This window comes from Pseudophryne corroboree, chromosome 3 (genome assembly GCF_028390025.1).
Source record: "Pseudophryne corroboree isolate aPseCor3 chromosome 3, aPseCor3.hap2, whole genome shotgun sequence".
In the NCBI taxonomy this organism is placed as follows: Eukaryota; Metazoa; Chordata; class Amphibia; order Anura; family Myobatrachidae; genus Pseudophryne; species Pseudophryne corroboree.
In genome coordinates, this window is record NC_086446.1 from 778,134,236 (window position 1) to 778,147,557 (window position 13,322).

The 13,322-nt window shown below is 46.7% G+C and overlaps 1 protein-coding gene across 3 annotated transcripts in view; it reads right to left on the minus strand.

The window, feature by feature from the left end:
* The window catches only part of PLEKHS1 (pleckstrin homology domain containing S1), a 30,363-nt gene extending 25,628 nt beyond the window's left edge, over positions 1-4,735 (minus strand). For all 3 annotated transcript variants that reach the window (XM_063962561.1, XM_063962562.1, XM_063962560.1), the window contains exon 1: positions 4,169-4,735. The gene's annotated coding sequence lies outside the window, so the exon portion shown is untranslated. The remainder of the gene's footprint in view (positions 1-4,168) is intronic.
* Between the last annotated feature and the right edge of the window lie 8,587 nt (positions 4,736-13,322).

Consider the following 13,322-nt stretch of genomic DNA (forward strand, 5'->3'; position numbering starts at 1 on the left):
CCTTTTGCATTTGTCGACATTTTAGAAATATAGAAACATAGAATCTAGTCTGCACATGTACTCGCACACACGTACACACTAGGATTATTTGTTTTTGTAATTTTCTTATTGGGAGCCAATAAACCTACAGTGCCAGTAAATGTTTAGACTGTGGGAAAAAACCTTTTACATGTTGATCTATTGACCCTGTAGACCTATTACATGTCAACTACTGTATATTGAGTCAACCTATTGACTGTCAACCTAATTCTGTTTGATCCAATGATCCACGTCCACTCAGACACAGAGCACTACTCTCTTCCAAATGACCTGACCACGGTACATCTATTACACCCTATACAGACATAGGACACTACACCCCAACATGACCTGACCACTGGCCATGACCATCATACATCTATTACACCCTATACAGACATAGGACACTGCACCCCCAAGGCCCCAACATGACCTGACCACTGGCCGTGACCATAATACATCTGTTACACCCTATACAGACATAGGACACTACACCTCCAACATGACCTGACCACTGACCATGACCATAATACATCTATTACACCCTATACAGACATAGGACACTACACCCCCAACATGACCAGACCACTGGCCATGACCATAATACATCTATTACACCCTATACAGACATAGGACACTACACCCCCAACATGACCTGACCACTGGCCATGACCATAATACATCTATTACACTCTATACAGACATAGGACACTACACCCCCAACATGACCTGACCACTGGCCATAACCATAATACACCTATTACACCCTATACAGACATAGGAACTACACCCCCAACATGACCTGACCACTGGATATGACCATAATACATCTATTACACCCTATACAGACATAGGACACTACACCCCCAACATGACTTGACCACTGGCCATGACCATAATACTTCTATTACACCCTATACAGACATAGGTGACTACACCCCCAACATGACCTGACCACTGGCCATGACCATAATACATCTATTACACCCTATACAGACATAGGACACTACACCCCAACATGACCTGACCGCTGGCCATGACTATAATACATCTATTACACCCTATACAGACATAGGACACTACACCCCCAACATGACCTGACCACTGGCCATGACTATAATACATCTATTACACCCTATACAGACATAGGACACTGCACCCCCAACATGACCTGACCATGACCATAATACATCTATTACACCCTATACAGACATAGGACAGTACATCCCCCAACATGACCTGACCACTGGACATGACCATAATACATCTATTACACCCTATACAGACACAGGACACTACACCACCAACATGACCTGACCACTGGACATGACCATAATACATCTATTACACCCTATACAGACATAGGACACTACACCTCAACATGACCTGACCACTGGCCATGACCATAATACATCTATTACACCCTATACAGACATAGGACACTACACCCCCAACATGACCTGACCACTGGCCATGACCATAATACATCTATTACACTCTATACAGACACAGGACACTACACCCCAACATGACCTGACCACTGGCCATAACCATAATACATCTATTACACCCTATACAGACATAGGACACTACACCCCCAACATGACCTGACCACTGGCCATGACCATAATACATCTATTACACTCTATACAGACACAGGACACTACACCCCAACATGACCTGACCACTGGCCATGACCATAATACATCTATTACACCCTATACAGACATAGGACACTACACCCCCAACATGACCTGACCACTGGCCATGACCATAATACATCTATTACACTCTATACAGACACAGGACACTACACCCCAACATGACCTGACCACTGGCCATAACCATAATACATCTATTACACCCTATACAGACATAGGACACTGCACCCCCAACATGACCTGACCACTGGACATGACCATAATACATCTATTACACCCTATAGAGACATAGGACACTACACCCCCAACATGACCTGACCACTGGCCATAACCATAATACATCTATTACACCCTATACAGACATGGGACACTACACCCCCAACATGACCTGACCACTGTACATGACTATAATACATCTATTACACCCTATACAGACATAGGACACTACACCCCCAACATGACCTGACCACTGTACATGACCTTAATACATCTATTACACCCTATACAGACATAGGACACTACACCCCCAACATGACCTGACCACTGTACATGACTATAATACATCTATTACACCCTATACAGACATAGGACACTACACCCCCAACATGACCTGACCACTGGACATGACCATAATACATCTATTACACCCTATACAGACATAGGACACTACACCTCACCATGACCTGACCACTGGCCCTGACTATAATACATCTATTACACCCTATACAGACATAGGACACTACACCCCCAACATGACCTGACCACTGGACATGACCATAATACATCTATTACACCCTATACAGACATAGGACAGTACATCCCCCAACATGACCTGACCACTGGACATGACCATAATACATCTATTACACCCTATACAGACATAGGACACTACACCCCCAACATGACCTGACCACTGGACATGACTATAATACATCTATTACACCCTATACAGACATAGGACACTACACCTCCACCATGACCTGACCACTGGACATGACCATAATACATCTATTATACCCTATACAGACATAGGTCACTACACCCCAACATGACCTGACCACTGGGCATGACCATAATACATCTATTACACCCTATACAGACATAGGACACTACACCCCCAACATGACCTGACCACTGGACATGACCATAATACATCTATTACACCCTATATACAGACATAGGACACTACACCTCAACATGACCTGACCACTGGCCATAATACATCTATTACACCCTACAGACATAGGACACTACACCCCCAACATGACCTGACCACTGGCCATGACCATAATACATCTATTACACCCTATACAGACATAGGACACTACACCTCAACATGACCTGACCACTGGACATGACCATAATACATCTATTACACTCTATACAGACATAGGACACTACACCCCCAACATGACCTGACCACTGGCCATGACCATAATACATCTATTACACCCTATACAGACATAGGACACTACACCTCACCATGACCTGACCACTGGCCATGACCATAATACATCTATTACACCCTATACAGACATAGGACACTACACCCCCAACATGACCTGACCACTGGCCATGACCATAATACATCTATTACACCCTATACAGACATAGGACACTACACCTCAACATGACCTGACCACTGGCCATGACCATAATACATCTATTACACCCTATACAGACATAGGACACTACACCCCAACATGACCTGACCACTGGCCATAATACATCTATTACACCCTACAGACATAGGACACTGCACCCCCAACATGACCTGACCTACAGAATAAAACAAACTTGCCAGCCCTGATATTGCAGATTATTCATTTTCAGTTGTTGCACTATAGTCGCGGAGTTCTAGATCCATAACACAATTGCAATTGATACCTGCGATCGATATATATAAGTGCCAACTTTTATTACAAGTTTATTTCCTTGTTGAGTAACGCACAAGCGCATTGTATCACATAGGCATTAGAGACCAAGGGACTATCCAGAATATCAGCATTAATAATGAAACATTAATTAAATAGCAATAGTTACCCAGGCCGGACTAACCAGGAATGGTGTACTGATACAGTCAATGCACACTCCATGTAAGGATATGTTTGGTGACTACCCAATAATGCAATATCAGGATACTTTCACTAACACAAATCAGTGTTCCACACTTAGGGGTATTTGTACTAAGCCTTGGAGAGATATAAAGTGGACGGCGATAAAGTACAAGCCACTCAGCTCCTAACTGTCATGTTATGTTACAGGCTGTGTTTGAAAAATGACAGTTAGGAGCAGATTGGTTGGGACTTTAGCTCCGTCCACTTTACCTCTCTCCAAGGCTTAGTAAATAGACCCCTCAGTCCTACAGTACCTGATGTCCCCATATTAGTTAAAGTGCGGGTAACCTGTTAGCAGACACTCAGGGCTGCAACCTGTTCTCTCAGTAATAGAAACAGTTCTGTCGCAGACAGCTGGAAGAGGATACTTACAGGTAAGGGCGGCTGGCAGGTTGTAAGAGATCGCAGCTTGTCAAGTGCTCTCCTAGTGACTGATGGTTGAATGCTCTTACTGGAGAAGCCGCAGGTATATGTACATAGTGAGGGCTGAAATCTGATCTGCTAGGAATTTCCCTTTTGCTGCACATTTTAATCTGACAGGGGAATTCTTCTACAGCTCCTAGCGGCCAGGGAAAAACCTAGGCATTGGTAGAGCAAAACAATACAAGAGACCTATCCACTTCCTTGAGATCAGGTATTTAGTCTCACACATATGCTCCTCTTACAGCACCAGATGCGAATGTCTGTGACACTGGCTGCGGGGAATTTAACGCCTGAAAGCACTTTATTTACACCAGCAATGGGACAACTTTTCCCCCAGAATGGAAGATTTGGAAAAACAGCCAAATCCGAAGGTTGAATATGAGTTCATGAAATAACCCCCTACACTTTAAAATAGAATCATGTTTGTCTACAGTTCTCGTTAAATAAAAAATAGATTGTCCTACAGCACAGGTTCTCAAACTCGGTCCTCAGGACCCCACACAGGGCATGTTTTCCAGGTCTCACAGAATCGCAAGTGAAATCATTTGCTCCACCTGTGGACCTTTTAAAATGTGTCAATAAGTAATTAATACACCTGTGCACCTGCTGGGTTACCTGGAAAACATGCACTGTGTGGGGTCCTGAGGACCGAGTTTGAGAACCTGTGTACTACAGTATGTCTGAGAGATGTTTATTTTCCCAAATATTATTGGGGGGAGCTGTTAACTTGGGGTCTATGCATAATTCTTCCCATTTAGGCTAACAAAATACTTACACACAGTACAGATAAGTGAGAGGTCTGTGCAGAGGGACTTGCAGAATGTTTCATTATGACTGTGACAACTGGTCTGCACGTTGCAGGTCAGCGACCTGTTGTATGGAATGTAACAGAAATAAGGCAGCATGCACAGAGCAACAACTGATTGCTTTTTTCTGAGTAAACAAACCTGTACTGCATTGGGAGATTTTATGCTTGACTCTCTGCAAAATATTATGAAAAATTATTGGGTTGCATGTCTAACAATAAAGGGCCTAATTCAAGTTCTGACGCAACTGGAGAGCATGTTGCAAAATACCGTTGTCCGGTACTTTGTGTTTGCACCAGGACCATACTGCGCATGTGCAGCAGGGAGCCTGCGTTGTTGGATGCACTACGGCTGCAGATGTCAAGTGATTAACAGTCTGCAGCTGTTTTGTGGCAACGCCAGCCACTGTTTCCTAAATCGTCGCCTCTGTTTTGGGGAAGTGACGAAGACGGTATCTCCGTTGGAAGCAGAGATTTCCTAGCCTCTTGTTCGAGCTGCAGCGGCCGGCTTGCGAGACTTCCTTAGGTCATGCAGCCGGGCGATGGTGTCACAGGTGAGCTCTGCCTTTTTGTCTTGCTTTATGAACATGTTAGGCTGGCAAATGATAATGGGGGTCATTCCGACCCGATCGCACGCTGCAGTTGTTCACAGCGCAGCGATCGGGTCAGAACTGTGCATGCGCCGGCGAATGCCAGATGGACGAAAGCCGTCGTTACCTAGCGATTGCCTCTGCCTGATTGACAGGCAGAGGCGATCTCTGGGCGGGAGAGGGCGGCACGGCGGCGTCAAGCCGCCGTCTTCGGGGCGTAGTCTGGCTAACGCAGGCATGGTTGGACCATGTGGGGGGTGGGCCGCAGCGGCTGCAAGACTTCACACGCAGCCGCTGCGACCCGGGGCAGCGACGAGTAAGTAACGGCAGTGCCGTTGTCTGATGCTTTTGTACTTGTGCGGGGAGGGTGGGGGGTGGCCTGACATGTGGGGCGGACTAGCCCTGTGCTGGGCGTCCCCTCGCATGTCTGAGTGCTTGATCGTAGCTGTACTAAATTTGGCACAGCTACAATCAACTCGGAATGACCCCCTTTATTCAAAAAGGGTCTTGTTAATGCCCCGCATACCCCCGCATGTCAGTGTGCCTGATCGTAGCCCCCCACAGTGCACATGGGTGGTCATTCCGAGTTGATCGCTCGCTGCCGATTTTCGCAGTGCAGCGATTAAGTACAAAAACTACAAAAATGCGCATGCGCATGGTACGCAGCGCGTATGCGCTAAGTACTTTCACACAAAACTTTGTAGTTTTACACAAGCTTGAGCGACGTTTTTTCATCGCTCAAGTGATCGTAGTGTGATTGACAGGAAGTGGGTGTTTCTGGGCGGAAACTGGCCGTTTTCAGGGAGTGTGCTAAAAAAACGCAGGCGTGCCAGGTAAAAACGCAGGAGTGGCTGGAGAAACGGGGGAGTGGCTGGCCGAACGCAGGGCGTGTTTGTGACGTCAAACCAGGAACTAAAAGGACCGAGCTGATCGCAATCTAGGAGTAGGTCTGGAGCTACTCAGAAACTGCAGGGAATTATTTAGTAGCAGTTCTGCTAATCTTTCGTTCGCTATTCTGCTAAAATAAGATACACTCCCAGAGGGCGGTGGCCTAGCGTGTGCAATGCTGCTAAAAGAAGCTAGCGAGCGAACAACTCGGAATGAGGGCCATGGTTTTGCCCAACTGCTAACAAATTTGCTACTACGATCAGGTCTGAATTACCCCCCATGTACCTTGTACTGTCCTACTGTTGCCATATGTACGGCGCTGTGGACCATTTGTGGCGCCTTATAAATACAATTAAATAATAATTATAATGTCACAAGAACATACCAGAGTTACTGGCGGAAATTCCTGGTGCCTGCTGGTCCGTGCCCTGTCCTGGCTATTCAGAGAGTCCTGCAGTCATTTGCACTGTCAGCCCATGGTTGTGGTGTCTGTAGTTCCTCCTCACCACTGTCAGTGCGGTCCTGGAATCCTATGTACAATGATTACCGCTGGATCCGGCTGCTGGGCGTAGCCATGTTGCTACATGTCAGGTGACCGCTGCATCTCCAATGATAAACCAGGAATCAAGCACCTGACTCAGGTAACCAATCCCTGTCTATCCACTGCGACAAAGGACTTCCTCGACCAGCCACAGGCAACCAGTGCAAAGTTGTCCATCGTGTATGCTGTGTTCAGGGATGCCATCAGAAATTCCGGGGCATGGGACTGACAATATAGGCACCCATACCCACACACACACCAGGGTTGCCTACTTTAAATAGCATGCAGCAGGAGGACTTCAAGTGGTGGGGCCGGGCTGTGACATCATTAAGCCCCGCCCCCACACCGGGAAACTCTGTGATTTGCGGGTCCACGGGAAGGGGCTAAAATGACGCGATTTGCATCATTTTAACCCCTTCCCCACTCCATAGACTCGCGAATACGGCAGTGTATCTCTTCATCCTGCCCGCATCACTAGGGTGCGGGCAGGATGCAGGAGGCCTGCCTACTCTTCCGAGCGTGCAGGGGGGGAAACCCAAAAAATGGGAGCCTCCCGCAGCTACCGGGAGAGTAGTCAAGTATGACACACACACACACATGCTGCCCCATAGCCACACCCATAGACACACACACACACAACTGCCCCATAGCCACACCCATATGCAAACCCACACACACTACCCCATAGCCAGCCACACACACAACTGCCTGCACCACCCCCTCGCAGCCCCCACAGCTTACCATTATGGGTGCAGCAGGAGGCGGAGGTCACAGCCAGGCAGTGCTCTATGTGCACATTGAGGGTGGGGGGGTCTGGGTGGCAACAGTGCTGATCGGGACCAGCTGCCACACCGGCAGTCGGGGGACAATCATGGAGGGACATCTGGCGGCAGTATTTCAAATTTGCTGCTGGACTACGTCCTTGTCTATGAGAAGCAACTTCATCAGGCCACCCAGCTTTCAGCCTCCAGCCTGTGATCCACCTTAGATGACTGATCCTAATCCGTGAACTCACACTCAGGCTCTTGTGACAGATAATATGAGTGTGGTGTATGGGGATACGTAAGGGGGATGGAGTTGGAGGGATTCATGGTGATTATAGTAAGATGGGAAAATTGGGGTAAGAGAAGTTATAGAGAGAGATTGGCGGGCATGATGATGAGAGGGGGATTGATGACATGAAAATAAAGCTACACACACCGAAGGTTGGTACCAGATCTACCCCTCTATAGATTATCCTGGGTGCACCCCCTGGTGATATGTGGCATGCATGCCAATATATATAACATAGGCCCTCATTCCGAGTTGTTCGCTCGCAAGCTGCTTTTAGCAGCTTTACACACGCTAAGCCGCCGCCTACTGGGAGTGAATCTTAGCTTCTTAAAATTGCGAACGAAAGATTCGCAATATTGCGAAAAGACATCTCTGTGCAGTTTCTGAGTAACTCGAGACTTACTCGGCATCTGCGATCAGTTCAGTGCTTGTCGTTCCTGGTTTGACATCACAAACACACCCAGCGTTCGCCCAGACACTCCTCCGTTTCTCCAGCCACTCCCGCGTTTTTCCCAGAAACGGTAGCGTTTTTTCACACACACCCATAAAACGGCCAGTTTCCGCCCAGAAACACCCACTTCCTGTCAATCACATTACGATCACCAGAACGAAGAAAAAGCCGTGAGTAAAATTCCTAACTGCATAGCAAATTTACTTGGCGCAGTCGCAGTGCAAACATTGCGCATGCGCACTATGCGGAAAATCGCTGCGATGCGAAGAAATTTACCGAGCGAACAACTCGGAATGACCCCCATAGTAACTAAGAGTTCAACCTATTTGTGGTCTCCTATGCAGTCTTATTATAAGACTAGTTATTTTTATGTTAGGACTAGTTATATGAACTATAATGCATGCCTACGCACCATAACCCTGAATATCTTTATCCAATAGGAATTTATCTAACCCATTCTTAAAGGTGTTGACTGAGTCCGCCATTACTGCTCTCTCAGGCAGGGAATTCCAAACACGTATTGTCCTTACTGTGAAAAAACCTTTTCGCCTCAATGTGCGGAAACTCCTCTAACCTAAGCGAGTGACCAGGTGTCCTCTGTGCTGATCTTATAGAAAACAGGTCCCTCCCAAGATCTGTGTATTGACCCCTTATATATTTGTAGATGTTGATCATGTCCCCTCTTAGTCTCCTCTTTTCCAATGTAAACATGCCTAGCCTTGCAAGCCTTTCCTCATAATCCAGCGTCTCCATGACCCTGATTAGTTTGGCCTCTAAACCTTTTCTAGCTCCAGGATATCCTTTTTGTAGTAAGGTGCCCAAAATTGCACACAGTATTCAAGCTGTGGCCTCACTAGTGATTTATATAAGGGGAGTATAATACTCTCATCCCTTGCATCAATTCCCCGTTTTATGCATGCTAATATCTTATTAGCCTTCTTTGCTGCAGTCCTACTTTGGGTACTGCTGCTTAGTTTGTTATCTATGTGATCCCCTAAGTCTTTTTCCAGTACAGAATCCCCTAATATTACCCCATTTACTCATTTAGTATGTAGGTGTAATTTCTGGTCTTGCCCCCACAGTGCATTACCTTACACTTGTCAGTATTGACTATTGAAGCTCATTCTCCATTTTGCTGCCCATGCTTCCAGTTTAGTTAAGTCGTTCTGAAGAGACTCAGCGACCCCCTCCGTATTTATAACCTTATGTGACAGTGTTAGTTAGTAGTTAGTAGTACCCTATTTGCATACAATTTTATAATGTAATGAACAAGAGAGAACAACGTTTTGACAATGTTATTAATGTGCCGTGTAACACTTACAAAAATTTGATCTGATATCCTTTCTGTAGCCCCGGAGTCCACATGGAGATGACGTAGATGGCCCCGACTTAATACAATATAGCAGCAACCGCAATGGAGAGGTCAGTACTTAAGCAGCCCCTCCAAATCTGCTCGATGGTTCCACTGATGGCCATCAAGATAATTGGGGTACAGCCAACTCTAACCTGTTTCCAAAGTGCTGGTATCTTAAACCCCTAACGTGACAATATTCCGCAAACTATAGACAGACGAAATCTAATCTATGCCAATAACAATGTGCATATTGGAATGTGGCAAATTCCTGTATAATTGAAGTGTGTGTACATTTTAAGTAGAGGTCAAAGGTGAATACGGTACTTCAGGGACCCTTCATCAGTTTCCCGTCCCATGTGACCACTTATAGGAATACACACTTATACTCCTGCATCAGTAACAGACTTTCAGGCACTCCATAAGGGGGACATTTACTAAGCAGTGATAAGAGCGGAGAAGTGAGCCAGTGGAGAAGTTCCCCATCAACGAATCAGCAGCTCTGTATCATTTTATAGTATGCAAATTATAGATGTAACTTCAGTGCTGATTGGTTGCCATGGGCAACCTCTCCGCTCTTATCACTGCTTAGTAAATGTCCCCCTTATGTACCCTATTCAGTAAGGATTGTAAATTCTGCTTTACAGAATTGCTGAAATCGTGGATGGCTCCGGCCGCCGCAGCCTTGCTGCGACGGCAGGAGGCCCGCCACCATATTTTTGATCGGAGCGGATGCATGTTACGTCACGCAGCCACCCCCGATAATGGGCCTGAAACGCTCCCCATTCGGAAGCCGACAACCACGTTTCCCTGCCACGGCCACCACAATGCTCCGTCTCCACCTTGGAAACGGAGCGTTGCTGCCCCCTCACGCATGCACCTGCATCGTTATTGTATTTTTTTGCGGTTGGTTTGCGATTTGAGATCATTTTTTTTCTTGTAAGTTCTTCCGGATGTACCTGGTATGATATACCAGCAGACTGGATGCCGCCTGTCACTATACCATCCCGTCTGGGCGTACCCCACATGTCAATGTGCCTGATCATAACCCTGCAAAATTTTGCAGGACTACGATTAGGTCTGAATTAGGCCCTTGCATCTGCAACTTTGTGTGAGCGCTTCTCCCTATGGGGCTGATTCACAGTTGCACGCAAGCCGTTTGCCGATATTGTGGTTTTTAGCACGTGCGGAGCCTGCATGAGCTACTCTGAGTAAATATGGGTACATCTCTATTTGCGGCTTAATTGGTGTAACTATGCATCAGTTAGGCATTGAGACATAGGATAAGTATTCTGTGGGAAGGTGGACAGTATTGCTGAGTATTGAGAGACACAAGCATAGGCAGAAATCTATCTGATTTCAGGCAGATCTCTTGCACCAAGGATAGGAATTATACAAATGTGCGCTGATGACTACTGTCTCTAGATGCGGCCAACTCTGATCGGCATTTATTGCTGAACACGCCATAAGCTCTTATCTACGCTGATGGGAATAGGGCACCAGCAGCAGGAGTTCTGTAATAATGCTAATTGTATTGGCCCTCGAGTTGTTTGCTCGCTAGCTGCTTTTAGCAGCATGGCACACGCTAGGCCGCCGCCCTCTGGGAGTGTATCTTCGCTTAGCAGAATTGCGAATAAATAATTCTTGGCAGTTTCTGAGTAGCTCGAGACTTACTCCTACACTGCGATCAGCTCAGCCCGTTTCGTTCCTGGTTTGACGTCACAAACACGCCCTGCGTTCAGCCAGCCACTCCCCCGTTTCTCCAGACACTCCTGTGTTTTATCCTGGCACGCCTGCGTTTTTCCGCACACTCCCAGAAAACGGTCAGTTTCCGCCCAGAAACACCCACTTCTTGTCAATCACACTCCGATCACTTCAACGATGAAAATTCTTCGTTCGGACGTGAGTAAATCTACTAAGTTTTGTGCTAAATTACTTAGCGCATGTGTACTGCGTACCATGCGCATGCACATTTTTGCCTTAATCTCTCCATTGCGAAAATCGGCAACGAGCGAACAACTCGGAATGACCCCCTTTATTAGGGCCTCATCTCTCCGTCCAAGAGAATTTGCAGATTTGCGATGACAAGCAAAGAACTTATTACTAGTCATGACGTCACTATTGTAGACAGATTCCGCTGATTGCTCCCTCGCACACCTGGCTTCCCAGTTGCATTGTGTAGTGAGAATTGTGGTGCTAATTGTTACCTGTGCTCTGTTTATGTTTTGGTTACTGTAATGATATGCAATGTTCTATGGGGGTAATTCAGACCTGATCGCAGCAGCAGATTTGTTAGCAGTTGGGCAAAACCATGGCCCTCATTCCGAGTCGTTCGCTCGGTATTTTTCATCGCATCGCAGTGAAATTCCGCTTAGTACGCATGCGCAATATTCGCACTGCGACTGCGCCAAGTAATTTTACAATGGAGATAGTATTTTTACTCACGGCTTTTTCATCGCTCCGGCGATCGTAGTGTGATTGACAGGAAATGGGTGTTACTGGGCGGAAACACTGCGTTTTCGGGGCGTGTGGATAAAAACGCTACCGTTTCCGGAAAAAACGCAGGAGTGGCTGGAGAAACGGGGGAGTATCTGGGCGAACGCTGGGTGTGTTTATGACGTCAAACCAGGAACGACAAGCACTGAACTGATCGCAGATGCCGAGTAAGTCTGAAGCTACTCTTAAACTGCTAAGTAGTTTGTAATCGCAATATTGCGAATACATCGGTCGCAATTTTAAGAAGCTAAGATACACTCCCAGTAGGCGTAGGCTTAGCCTGAGCAACTCTGCTAAATTCGCCTTGCGAGCGATCAACTCGGAATGAGGGCCCATGTGCACAAACATTTTTTGCAGGAGCTCTGCGATAAAAACGTTCACACTTCTGCTAACAAATTTGCTGCTACGATCAGGTCTGAATTACCCCCCATGTGCCTTGTACTGTCCTACTGTTGCCATATGTACGGCGCTGTGGACCACTTGTGGTGCCTTATAAATAAAATTAAACAATAATTATAATGTCACAAGAACATACCAGAGTTACTGGCGGAGATTCCTGGTGCCTGCTGGTCTGTGCCCTGTCCCGGCTATTCAGATAGTCCTGCTGCAGTCCTTTCCACTGTCAGCCCATGGTTGTGGTGTCTGTAGTTCCTCCTCACCACTGTCAGTGCGGTCCTGGCATCCCATGTACAACAATTACCGCTGGATCCGGCTGCTGGGCGTAGCCATGTTGCTATATGTCAGGTGACCGCAGCATCTCCAATGATAAACCAGGAATCAAGCACCTGACTCAGGTAACCAATCCCTGTCTATCCACTGCTACAAAGGACTTCCTGGATCAGCCACACGCAGCCAGTGCAATGTTGTCCATAGTGTATGCTGTGTTCAGGGATGCCATCAGAAATTCTGGGGCCTGGGACTGACAATA